Below are 14,685 nucleotides of genomic sequence, written 5' to 3' on the forward strand. Positions count from 1 at the left end.
AATTTTCTATGGCTTAGGGACACAATCGTTTTTTTAATAAACTATCTTCACGGAACATGCACATATGAGAGAAAACATTATCAGTTACGCCTAGATAAAATTTGAGAATCAATAAGCTACCCTTAGCTTTTACAATTTATCATCTTGAGGCTCAGCTAAAGGTCCATCAGATACAAATGAATCATGAACCTGAGGAATGAAAATTCTTCGGCTATTTATTAGAGTTCCAAGCCTCCAAATACAGTGGAGTTAACAACGTGAGCAGTTCAGACGAAAAGCTTAGCTGAATGTCTCTCTGTGCAAGAGCAAATCCTGCAGAAGCTCATTAAGATAGGCCGTGCTAAGTCAAAAGCATCAACCTGTTAATTTGTTCACCAGCAACTTGGTGGGGGCTCAGGTTAAATACATATATAATAAGCTGAAAGGATCTGACTTGAATGTTTCAACCGAGAGACAATGCTAAGACATGTAATAAGGGCCGTGTAGCAGACAATGATGGTCTAACCTCCTAGAGAATGAGCTTAGGAGAGTGGACACCGTGTTAGTGTTTTAGATTACATGACAAATCGAGACTGATAAAAGAGTTTATCAAAATGTTATGTTGCAATGGAAACATTGAGTTAAATCCGCGTAACAGACATTTCCATGCATACTGCATTAGCATACTTAATTAATAAATTTGGTACGAGAGAGTCATTCGTACTCACAGTTCAGCTATATAACAGGTGGAATCGTTTTTGTAAGAACAATCACAGTTGATGTTAGGGGCTGGAGCCGGTGTCATCGATGCTGGTCGCAGTGAGGGCGATGCGGCTGCATGGTTCTCCGCTAATGTTCCACTCGTTCCACGGTGCAGCGAGGTTCTACTGTTGGAAGGGCTCTATGTTGGATGTAAATCGCGCAATCATAAGATCTCCATAACTAGAACAAGAATATGCATAATTGAGTAGAAAAATTAACGCACTTGTTTTGGGATCCATCGTTCTTGAAGCAAAAGCGGAAACACAATGTTCCACACGCAAGTCCTTCTCCTCTATTGCCCTCCGTATCACTGACTCAATGAGGCGGCCCCCTCACGTTTAGCATTAGGTGAGGATACATATGAGAATTAGGGTTAGAGGAGAGACTTGAGCACTATTTATAGAGTTTCCAGCCAGCCTCCCTATTACGGGCCAAGCTCAACTCGGCTCACACTAGCCAGTCGCATATTAGACTAATTAAGAAATATTCTATCTCACCTTAGACCAATCTTGTTTTACCGTAACCGTAAAAATAATAAATTACAATATCAATTAATTTAGTCAACATTAGGAAAACTCTTACATTCTCCCACTTGCACTATATCAATTGAAATCATACTGTATGTGCGCACATTTGGTCCAGAGATAATTCTTAATAGTCAATCCAATCCCATAAAGTCTTAAACACCGAATCATTACAATAATTGCATGTATACACACAAAGCCTTCTATGGTCACAAGTGCTATCAACTTTATTAATATGGATTCAATATGATAGTTTATCAAATGGATTACATCTCTCATAGAGAGATCCCATTTGTCAGTCACTATTCTCTTACTTTAGACGACAAAAAAAAAAAACTTGTGCCACTAGAGAATGTCTTTATGGTTCCAATGAATCCCATATGTCTTGTCCTTACGGTTAACTTTTCTTTATGTATAACAAGGCATATACACAAGATTAATAACTGGATGCCCCTAGCCTTCACTCAAGGTTTATACAGTACTTTAAGACTTTATTAATATGTATTTAACATAATAACAATACATTCAAAAATATTTTATTGAATGCAAAAGTTAATACATATCAAACCGTTACGAAATGAAACAAACATAGATGAAACATTTATCAGAGTAAAGCCAAAATAGCTCATACTAAACAACATCATCTCATGATGCTCTTAGGCCCATACTAATGACATATCACTTAAATACACATGGGCATAGACTTTTAATTAGTGGATCTGCAACCATATCATCTGTGAAAATATGTTATATTATTACGTCACATTTCTATACCGTTTCTTTATGGTAAAAAATTTTGACTGCCATATATTTAAACCCCTTGAGATCTTTGTAGTAAATAAATAATACTACAAATTTATTATCTCAATACAACCGCATGGGTCTATCCATAAAGTTAAAAACAATCAATTCCTTCATAAGGTTCCGAAGCCTAATGGCCCAAGTAACAGCCTAAAAAAATGTTACAAACTCTGCTTACATAGTAGAAGATGACATAAAACTTTATTTACTGCACTTCCTACTAATATGTATTATGTTATTGATTTCATGTCATCCTAACAGCCAGCAAAATTTACATCTGAATACCTTACTAGCTACAAGAATTGAACATGTCTGTAAATTAACATATAATCTCTTGTCTTATTTAAGTATCTTAAAACCTTCTTGGCAGTCATGAATTTAACTGATATCTGCCTAGAAATCTCGTCGTAAAGACGATATTTAGTCTAGCGCAAGTTTGAGCATATGTTATACTTTTAAATGCACTGACACAAGGTATACCATTTAATTATATTTTCTCAATATCTAAATAAGGACAATGTGATAGATTCAGTCAATCACCCTTAACAACATGAGCAATTCTTGGCTTGCAATGATGTATATTAAATATTTCCAAAATACAATAAGCAAATGTCATCTGAGATAAATCTAATAAAATCCAATATTTATATGGCGAGAACAATCTTTACGGATCTAAGTACAAAAGATAAAAGATGCCTCAAGGTCACTACTTGTAAACAAAATATCATGTACATAGTGTATGAGAAAAATAAATTCCCTCCCACTCACCTTGCAGTATATATATACTGAATTACTTTGTTCCCAATTGAACAAAATAATAACACTATAAAACTTTGATAATATTGTCTATAAACTTTCTTAAGACTATGAATAAGACTTTTCAGTTTACACACAGGTTTATTTAAATCTACTGCAAAATCTTTCAATTGCACTATATAGATTTTGTATCTATTTATTTGGCGTAACTCTATAACAAGAAAAGCTATTAATGCTACGTTCACTCTAAAAAAAATCTTTAAAAATACTAGAAAGAAATAATTATTTCTTCACTATTAACTATCCACCCCTCTTTTAGAGTGAAAATTTAGTTACCAATTTGGTTTTAAATTTTACAATCTTTCTTTGAAATTCTTTTAGTTTTATAAGCCTATTTGCAACTAATGAACTTGTGATTTTTAGGCAAGTCAGTAAGTTTCCAAACACTATGATGTTTCATAGATTATATATCGCCTTTTATGACATCTAATCACATACTTGATTAAGGATAAAAAACAACATTTATTTATGTCGCTAAATTAACCATGTAGTGAATATTGCAGTCATGCTCTCACAAATGGACTATATAGTCTGATGGTATAACTGACCGTCTTTTCCTAATGAATCTCCTGAATAAAACTACAACCACTTCATTCTGCACTTGAGAGGTTCGATAAATTTCATCATAAACTATATCAAGAATAGTACCTTAAAACTCAACAAGTTTAATCTATGGTACATGAGATTCAATAATTGTATATATCACAATTATTTGTATAGGCAAAGACACAATAATTTTCCATCGTACTATTATTCTTAATAGTCTAGGAGCAGCTATTCTCTACAATTATATCGAATTGTAGAAACTTTACAATATGTGATTCCATAATACTTGTACCTTCTTTAGGGTCATAAAATTGATACCCCTTTTAACAATCTGGGTAAGATACAAAATTCCGAGTGTATCTAAATTCCAAGGCACTTAATATTGGATTAAATAACCTCACTTTTGCATGACATCTCTAAATTTCATATGATTCAAGTAATTTATGTCTAGTCTATAACTCAAAAGAAGTTTATGAAACAACTTTTGTATGTGAAAATATTGTTTTCAAAATATCAGCTCATAGAAGATCGGATAAATTAGTCCTACTAATCATACACATCACCATGTTCAATATGGTGCATTTATGTCTTTTGGCCAAATTTTTTTGTCAGGATTTTCAGGCATAGTAATTAAGTTACCACCCCAGAATCTACTAAGTATTTGACAAATGACCCTTTAAGTTATTTCATATTGTCATACTTGCCAAAATACTCACGGTTACTATTAAGCCTAACAACCCTTTAAGAGTAATTGTAATTATTTTATTCTTTATCTCGGTTATTTTCCTTAAATAGAAAACTTTTGGAAACAACCTCTTCAACCATATACGAGATGTATATGCCATGAACTTAAACACAATCTTTGCATATGTGTCCTAATTTCGGTATTAGATAAAACATAACTTCAAGTCATTAAATTTTTCATTATCTTTTAACAGTGCAGTCAGTAGATAAGCCACCTTTCTAGTGTTCCTAAATGGAACGCTTTATGGATAGTAAACAAATTCTATTGCTCTTTTCTCAAACAGCAAATCATATGTCCGCTACTTAAAAATTTGAAGCAGTTAAAACCTCAATAATAATTGAGTTATTAATTACAGAAAATGTGACTAAAAAACAAGCAATGTATATAATTAGTATCATGTGAGCACCGTGTAACTTGACGTACAAGTACACATCCAGAGAGTTATATGTATAATCATATAATCATCTTTGGGCATAATACATGACATGTAGTTGTACACTCCCCATATGATAGCGGTTATGAGAATATATTCCAATCTTCGTGAATTCATTACCTTTGGGCATATGAATCATTAAGATCAGTCACTCATCCACCACACCATCATGTATCCCTCCATGAACTAATACACAATCAACTCCTTTGGGAGTATGACCACATATTAGACCAGGAGGCATTCCAATAAGCATACGAGACCGAAATTTCTCAAACACAATCAAGCGTGCCACTTTGGCGGTCACTATTCAATTGAATCCTTGAAACTTTCTCATACCAGTGATATAAACTTTACTTCTCACATATATTATATACATGTGATTTTAACTTTAGTGATAGGGGTAGTAAATCACTAAAATCACATATCATGCTAATTATATTGCTTTATTCATTAATAAAATTAATCATACATATCTATAAATAAATAAATAAATAAATAAATAAATATATATATATATATATATATATATATATATATATATATATATATAGCGAACCTGAAAGACATATTTCAATGAGATCACCGATCACAGTAACATAAAAAACTTCTCATAATAGAAAAGAAAGCATCTCTTATGCACCCCGATTACAGATTACCAGAACAACATAAAAAGAATGCTGATCTAGAAGGTCTCTCACAAATTAATATCAATAGTAATACATGGTACACCAAATCGACAAGCTCGATAGCTGATTCATTATTACTCATGAGTTTCATAAGGCAAACATGACTCCAAGGCCAACAACTGATTTATTAGCCAATTTTTAAGTAACAAATTATCATTATAATCAATCAGTGGCCTATTAATTGAGTCAAACCAAAGAACTAAATATCTAAACTTTAACAGTAGATACTGTTGCTTTACGTAAAAATTGTCATACTCCTTAATCATAAAAAAATATTCAACTTAATGGACATTACAACTTAATGTACATTAACCAGTGACCAAATGAGTTTAGGTACAATATGTAATAACTTAACTAACATGTATTACTTACATTCAGCAAATGTGTTAATTAGTACAATCAGTTTGGTCACAGATTCTTAAGACGTCCAACATTCAAAAGTTACCAGCATGTAAAAGAGTATGCATGAGCAACAAAAGTTTCATGACTTTTACAATTTTTCATTACCTCAATATATAATTCAAGTATTATTCCATAATGGTTGTATCTCATTAAGCCAACTTTAATGAATCACACCTATATAATATTTATGTGATAACATATCTATAACCCGACACTTGTATTTTCAAAATCACAGAAAATACAAGAAAATACGCAAAAATATACTAAAAATACACGTATTTAGGGCTTTGTATGTATTTTCATAACCAAAAAATCATCAAACATATAAAATAAATACACGATAAGATAGAGGAGGATCATACGAATCCAACGCCACTAACCACGTGCCCATTGGAGCTCCCACGCGCCCGCATGCGCCGCCTAAGCGCGGCGTGTGGATTCCACGCGCGGGTATACCTTGACCGGTCAAAACTGATTCGACTGGTAGCGGTCCGACCGATTGGTCTAGCCGCCCAGTCCGATCGATTGACCGGTTCGGTCAACGGTTGACCCGGGTCGGGTCGATCAACGGGTCGACGGTCCCGAGTCAAGTCAATGGATCGGTTCGGGTCCGGTCGTTGACATTATCGTGACATCAGCAAGGCGCGTGTGTCACATGCACAAGCCGCGCATCATGCGTGAAGGCGCGTGAGGCGCGTCTTCGACACCCAGGCGGCGCGTGGCCGCGCGTGGGGGCGTGTGCGGCCTCCTTCAGCAACGCGCCACCCATGGTTCTGCTCGTCTCGACGAGCTCAATCCAAATTTGTGATTTAATTTTATATTTATTGAACAAAAAATCTCGAAAATCTCAAATTATGGCAAAATCCTATGCGTTCGAGTTCTAGGGTTATGGAGCTCTGATACCACATGTTGGATGTAAATCGCGCAATCCCAAGATCTTCATAACTAGAACAAGAACATGCATAATTGAGTAGAAAGATTAACGCACCTGTTTTGGGATCCATCGTTCTTGAAGCGGAAGCGGAAACACAATGTTCCGTGCGTAAGTCATTCTCCTCTATTGCCCTCCGTATCACTGGCTCAATGAGATGGTCTCCCTCACGTTTAGCGTTAGATAAACGCTCCTTAGGTAATGATACATGTGAGAATTAGGGTTATAGGAGAGACTTGAGTACTATTTATAGAGTTTCCAGCCAGGCCCCCTTATTACGGGCCAGGCTCAACTCGGCCCACACTAACCAGTCTCATATTAGACTAATTAAGATTTTTTCTCACCTTAGACCAACTATGTTTTACGGTAACCATAAAAACAGTAAATTACAATATCAATTAATTTAGTTCACATTAGGAAAACTCTTACACTTTATTGATGGCGGAGACGGCTGAGGAGCATGATTCAATGCGGCTGAGTAGCTGAGAGAGAGCGAGAACCTAGTGATGGGGCCACGGTCAATGTGGTGGTGGTCGTGATGATGGAGGAAGGGGCTGTGGTGCCAGCGTTGATGTCATGGAGAGGTCTGCGTTAATAATTATATTCAAGCTTATCTAGGCACATGATATTTGACATGAGTCGACTTATGGATGAAGGAGGAAGTTTTCCTCGATTAGGTTTGGACGAAAACACGGCCAAAATCATATAATCTTTTGATATTCAACTGAATATTGATATAATTTGAGAACTTATTGGATATATAACAAGTGGCACTTGATAAAATAATATAGAAGACACCAGAAGAGGACATCAAGAAAAAAGTTAACTCATGATCTTCGATATTCCATCATGACAAAGGCTAGTAACATTAAGCATTCCTTATTTGTAATCACCCTTTTTGATAAATTTTAACCTCTTGCATGCATGCACGATTGAGAGAGAGAGAGAGAGAACCTTCAATTGGATCTATAGTCGCTTGAGCCATGGCCATGTCAGGGATTACCCAGAAAAAAGAAGCGAAGAAGAGGAAGAATCTTGGCGGTAGCTGCATGGACTCCATTGATTCTGTCACACAGACAGCCAAACCTACCTTGTACATCAACTCAGCTGAACTAAGATAAGGCGGGGTTCATGTGAAACACACATCATCGAGACCTTATTCTCGCTGCTACTAGATTCAGCAAGTCAATTCAATGAAGTTCTCATCGGCCAAACAGATGGAAAATTCAATGAATGCTACCCAGTCAGTCGTAGTATACAAGGCCACCTTTGCTTCATAGCCAAGGACCACGTCGCTCCACGTTGAGGGCAAAGACCAGCTGGTCAACCAACTGGGCTCACTTTCTGAGCATGCTTGGCCTATTGAGAGTTATACACATGATGACGCGATGTGATGCCACGTGATATCTACGAGGTACAATCGGACGCATTGTACCCACGTATTCCACATCCGCAGCAATATTCACTTCATAATTCTCGAAAATTGTCCTATGATGCGGCGTTCATCTTGGAAATCGTGTACGTACCACTGCCGAATCTCGTGTACAGCAAGAAGCTAATGTTACAACTGCTAAAATTTTCGAAGACATTCGATCATTCTTCTTCACTGGTCTTGCATGATTCAAGACCATTTTTGAATTTCTCACTCAGCTGTAGATGTTATTGAGGCTAGTTTCATCGTATGGCACCTTGAATTTTGTAAAATTAAGTTTGCAATCTGCTAAAAACTAGTAGAATTAATTTCTACAAAATTAAGTGTGCAATCTGCTGAAAACTAGCAGACTTCCCGCGCGCTTGACGGGTTCTCATCTTTTCCATTTTACAGGGGTGTTTCTTGAAAGCAAAATTTTAAAGAGCAATTGGAGTTGATTTTTGTCTTCTCACATTAGAGTTAACAAATTCTGAAACAATCTTTTTCGTCTACTTTTGTTTTTATATTTTACCGTATTACGATTCTCATTCATTAATTTTTATTGAACTTATCTCAGTCACTTTATTGGAATGATGTATAGGTTGACAATTAAAAAAATAAGTGCGTATGATATCTACATTGATGTGTCTATATTTCTTACATTATAAATATATTTTAGAAAAATATATTTTCCTTATGCGTAGGTCAATTTTAAGAAATTTTTAATCTCATTTCAATGTCGGACAATGTTAGGAGCACTTGCCAGTTCCTCATCAACCAAGAGTTCAAGCACGTTCCTATTTCTCAATACCTTCTCAAGAAAATAAAAAGATAGTTACGTTTCATTTATTTTGCGAAAAATGAATAATTTGACAAATATTTTCTTAAAAATAATTACTTATATTGCTTAAAATAATTAATCAATAAAAATTTCATTATTAAGAACAATAGAAAATATTTTCATTATTAACAACAATTTATATCTAAAATTAAAATCTATTGAAGCACAAAAAGGAAGATTTGGGGCAATAGAAAATTGATTGAAGTTCATCATTAAAGCGCTTAAATACGGCTCAATTATTCAAAAAAATATTAAATTTTTATCACACATTTATTATTTGTGGGATTTATATATTTTTTATATACATACGATCTCTCTCCACTAGTAGCTTAATTTTATTTATTTTTTTATTAAACTCTTTAATAGTGTGACATCCATGATTCTAGCCCATATATCGATCATGGGTTCGGTGCATCAATAGTGGGGATCGACCATGGGTCGATCCAAGGATCAATCATGGACTGATCAGTTGATCGAAAAGGGCAACCGAGGGATCAACCATGGTCCGATCAAAGGATTGGCAATGAATCGATCTGCCAATCATACAAGTCAACTAGAGCTATTCGGCCATGGATCAGCCATGGCCATAAGGGTTGGTCGTGAGACAATCACACACCATCATGATGGAACAATCAATGGATGATCATGGATTGATCTTGTGCAATCATGCATTAGCTGTAGGTGACTATGAATCGATCCCGTGCGACCGTGCTTCAATCACGGATTAATTGATCCCACGTGATCGCTTGTCAATCAAGGGTCGACCATGGATTAGTTATGCTCGACCATGGATCGATCGCCAATTGACCATGGATCATTTACGATGGATCATGGATTGGTCACAGATCGGTCGCGGATTGATTCAACAAACCTCACCACTCGGCCACCTCTCAGCCACTCGTCACTATTTTATCAAGTGTAAGTGGAATCCCTAACCTTCAGCTAAGGCAATGAGCTACGATGTTCAGACTTGGTTATGTTCTAATTCGAGCTTAGTTGTGTACATGTTGATAATTGTTTTGTATGGTTTGCTAATATCTTTGCATTTATAAGTCGAATCACACTTCGGGTCACGGACGGGTCTCACTCGACTTTGGATCGGTGTTGAGGCATGTCGATTTGAGCCGTGAGTCATGTGTCGTGCTAGGCATAATACTGTAGTTATGATGTTATAAGTCATGCCACACCACACACACACTCATGAGCATGCCCATGGGCCTTGTTTGCATCGGCTACGATAAAAAGATAATGAACCGGTTTATATGATGTGTGATGTGTGGTCGTATAAAGGAAAGATGAAAACCGTCACCATTTGATGATGGCAACAATGTCTCATTAGTGAGAACGAGATGCTCCCATGTCAACGAGATGTCTTGTGGTGAGTTTGGAAATGCCACTAGGATTGGATGATGCCTCGTAAGGGAAACAAGAGGACCACGAGTTGGATGTTTCGAGATGTCAGATGCCCAGCTTGAGGCTAGAAGCCCCTGAAAGTATGAGAAGAACCGGATGAGATGGTTATGATATAGAATGAAATTCTTTGTGCATGTTCCTATGTTGTTAGGTAAGCTTGTTTGGTGAGCTGAAAGTAGTTTGTGCATTGACAGTAAGTCAAAATTGTTGATATGCATATAGTTAAGTTACTACAATAGTATTGCTATTGATCTGCCATCGATGCATTGGTGTGAGTGGTGTTTACATGCTAGGTTCGACGATGAGACATCCTATTTGAGGATTAGTGATTTTACTTACTAAGTCTTTGACTCACTCCATTGTTTTTTTAGACTTGTATTAATGTCTCACCCGCTTCTCGTCATGGCTTACTAATGTCCTTGGATGTGTCGGTCACTGATGCGGTCGATGTAGAGAATGATGTCACCCACTGTATATATAATTCCATCGTATGCGTTGAAGAAGGCTTGGACGACTAGGTCCCTCATCATTATGTAGCTTGGTATGTGTGGTTAGATGGCAATCTTGTAAGGCCGCTTCGAGGCTTCAATGAACCACCTGGCTTCACTAATGGGTCTGTGTCTCACAAGACAATATGGGTGTGTTGGGTAAAGATTCTGTTCCCGGGAACAGATTTTGATCAGAAATGATTCTTTTTTATTTTGTTTCCAAGAATAATTTCTAAGTATTTTAAGCTGTTTGGTAACTGTCCAAAATTTTTTATTCTAGAATAGAATTGCGTTTGGTACCGTGCTCATTGATTCTGTTCCAAATCAATTTCTTTTAATTGTTAAATAAATTTTTTCCTTTTTTTTTCTTTACTTTTTTCATTTTTTTCTTTTCATTTTTTCCTTTTTCTCCTACTCTTCTTCTTCTTCTTCTTGTGGCTGGTCGCCAGTCCGGTGACCTCACCGGAGTGTTGCCAGCCCTCGGCGAGGCTAGCCCTCGTCGGTCAAGCCTCGCAGGCAGCTGGGCAAGGCTTGCCCAGCCCCGGCGAGGCCGAGCCTTGCTGATGGCTGGGCTTGCCTCCGGCGAGCTCGCCGGACCTCACCCTGGCCTGGCGAGCCTCCGGCGAGCTCATCGGACCGGTTGTCGGTGACTAGCGGCAGCAGACGACAATCGCAGGATGGCGGTCAATGAAGAAGAAGAAAAGAGAAGAAGAAGAGTTGGTTTTGATTTTCAAATTTGTTCCTGGAACAAGAATCAAATTTTTTTTTTTATTCTTGATTTTACTCCAAATCTGTTTCTAAGAACAAAAATTTTACCAAACGCGATTCTGTTCCGAAACTACTCTCGGGAACAAAAAATCAAAATTAGGTACTATTTGGCACGTTGCCAAACAACCCCTAATCAACCTATAGGATACACTACGCAGAGAGGAGGATATCAATTTTGGAGCCGCGGCCACACTAGAGGAGATAGGAATCCCTAGCCTACTTGAATAAAAAGGTTAATGTAAATAAGGAAGTGTATGTAGAAAAAGACCGTGTAAATATACTAACGCATAATAGAAGTAGCGTGTTTTGTGACGTGTTTACCGACTGCTTAATTGTTGTCTGGGTAATTACTTTTGTAAGTGCTTCCGCATGCTCATAAGAATAAGATGAATCGAAAAGAAATGGGTTGGCAACATGCTTGGGACATCGCATCCCCGCCTATTGTGGTGTCGTTCGTCACAAATAGGGTATCAGATCTGATTTTGTCTCGGTTGATATGATATGTATGGAATAAATTATTTAAGTTGCAGAGCACAATGTCTTTTCCATTCACTTTTACTTATTTTCCCCTTAAATTATGCTACTTTGAGTTCAGAATCGCTAAAGATACGAGAACAAATTAAAAAAAATAAAATTATCTATCCTTCTTTTTTTCCATTTCAAGCGGTTCATCTATGACAACTATATCTCCATCAATGTATATTGTCCTGTTGATAGTGGTTTCTTAAAAAAATCAGAAGCAGGATGAACTAATGTGGTAGCTAGAATTGCACTTCACGGATTTTTAGGGAGTTAACTTATTTATATTAGACTAGATTAGATATGGTTTAAGAAAATAAGAAAGAGCGAGAGAGAAGTGTGGTAGGATGGAAATTTTTGGCTCATGTTGAATAATTTATAAAGGCCAATAAGGCATTTAATGAGTTTCGCCTCATTTTTTATTTTTTAGACCAAGACTTAGATTCATGGAACTAGATTAGGAGATAATTGAAAACGGTGTATGTATTTCTTTGACGCGTTCTCACACTATTTCAATAGTTTCAATTCTAACCAAAGGGCCCTAGAGAATATTATAATGTGAAATACTTATTAGAAAATCTAACCTAAAAACTGAAAATCGATCAGGTTCGTGTAAATCCTGTAAACAAGTAATGTGAGGCATGCATTTTAATCACTAGGAGTCGAAACATTGTGATCTTATTCACCAAAGAGTATATTATCTAATTCGCTCGAGCACGAAGAACGAAACACGAAACAGGCATCAATCAACCATTCTTCACAAAGTTCCCACTAGTGCAATAAAAAATGAACGAGTCTCTTACTTTCTCTCTAACTGACTCTCAACAACTAGCTTGGTGGTACTCCTCATGGAACCCTGAAAACAGAGAAGTCAAGTCACACCATTCTTCACAAAACAAGGATCAATCAACCATTCTTCACAAAATCCCCAATAGTGCCATAAAAAATGAACGAGTCTCTTACTTTCTCTCTTATCTTACTCTCAACAACTAGCTTGTTGGTACTCCTCGTGGAACCCTGAAAACAGAGAAGTCAAGTCAAAGCCCATGATGTGTATATATGATAAAATTCAGGTCATGTCATTTAATATTTATGTGCATACTACTGCATATGCAAGATTTCCTCTATGACATCAGTCTCCCAGTGCTGGACTTATAAAAATAACGAGATCCACTTTAATGCAACCAAAAAATCATACTGGATACACTTCAAAATAGTGTCAAGGACTCTTAAGAGCCTGTAACAACAGCTACCGCCCAACTCCGAAGCAGCCACAGTAGTTTGGTACCAAAAAAAAAAAAAAAAAAAGACACATCCAATGGAGGGAAGCACGCTAACATAAAGATTCTAAAATCTGCCAATGCGCCAGTTAAGAGAACTCAATGACAACGCCGATCCTCCGGGAGAAAAGGAAAGAACATGGGCTTTCAAATGATTCTCCTGTTTCGCTTGCGGATGAGAAGCAATGAAGTCAACGGTAGAGCAGCTGGAGGTAGAAAGACAACTGATTGTAAGTGGATGTTCAAGAAGAAGAGATCTGCAGACGGAGAGATAGAACGATAAAAAAAAACTCGTTCAATTGTGAAGGGATACTCGCAAATAGAGTGAATCGATTATGGTGAGGTTTTTTCTCCTCTTGCTCAATTGAATTTCATAAGACTTGTCTTATCTATAACAACTGCATACAATCTAGAGGTAGAATAGCTTGATGTGAAGACAACATTCCTCCATGGTTATTTGGAGGAGGATATTTACATGAAGCAACTATAAGGGTTTATGTTCAAAGGAAAAAAAAATTGTTTGCAAACTAGTAAGTCTTTGTATGGCTTGAAGCAATCTCCACGAAGGTAGTATCGGAAGTTTGACTTATATGTCTTGAAGCTTAGTTTTGTTCATTGTAATGCTGATCATTGTGTCTATGTGAAGAGTTTAGAAGATGATTTTCTTATCTTAACTTCATGTGTTGAGATATGCTGCTAGTAGGGAACAGTTTGAGAATGAGCACTATAAAAGGATTGTTTGCAAAACATATTGAGATGAAAGATCTAGGTCCAACAAACTTCATCTTGAGCATGCACATAAAAAGGGAGCATGAGAATGGAAAGTTGTGGATAAGTCAAAAGAAATATGTTGAAAATGTGTTGACAATGTTCAACATGGCAAGCTATGAACTAGTGAAGACCCCCATGTCCACAAGTTTCAGGTTATTAGCACTCCAGAGTCTCAAGACTAAAAAGAAAACTGAAGAGATGGCAAGGCATGAAAAGTTTAAGGGGACAATGAGTGTTAGAATTAAAGTGCTATGTGGATGTTGATTGGGGAGGTGACATTGATAGTAGGAGGTCAACCTGCAGATATGTTGTTTCTTTATTTGATTGAGTTGTGAGTTGGATGAGCAAGAGACAAGATATGGTGCTTCATCTACTATTGAAACGGAGTACACGAATCTTACTCATGCTGCTAAAGAGGGATCTGGCTACGTAGATTGTGTAAATAGCTTGATTTTACATAAAAAGAAGTAAAGATTGGGTGTGATAGCCAAATTACTATATTTTTGGTTAAAAATCTTGGATTTCAAGCAAGAACAAAACATATTAGCATACGATATCAGTTCATCCAA

The sequence above is a fragment of the Eucalyptus grandis genome, chromosome 2 (genome assembly GCF_016545825.1).
Source record: "Eucalyptus grandis isolate ANBG69807.140 chromosome 2, ASM1654582v1, whole genome shotgun sequence".
In the NCBI taxonomy this organism is placed as follows: Eukaryota; Viridiplantae; Streptophyta; class Magnoliopsida; order Myrtales; family Myrtaceae; genus Eucalyptus; species Eucalyptus grandis.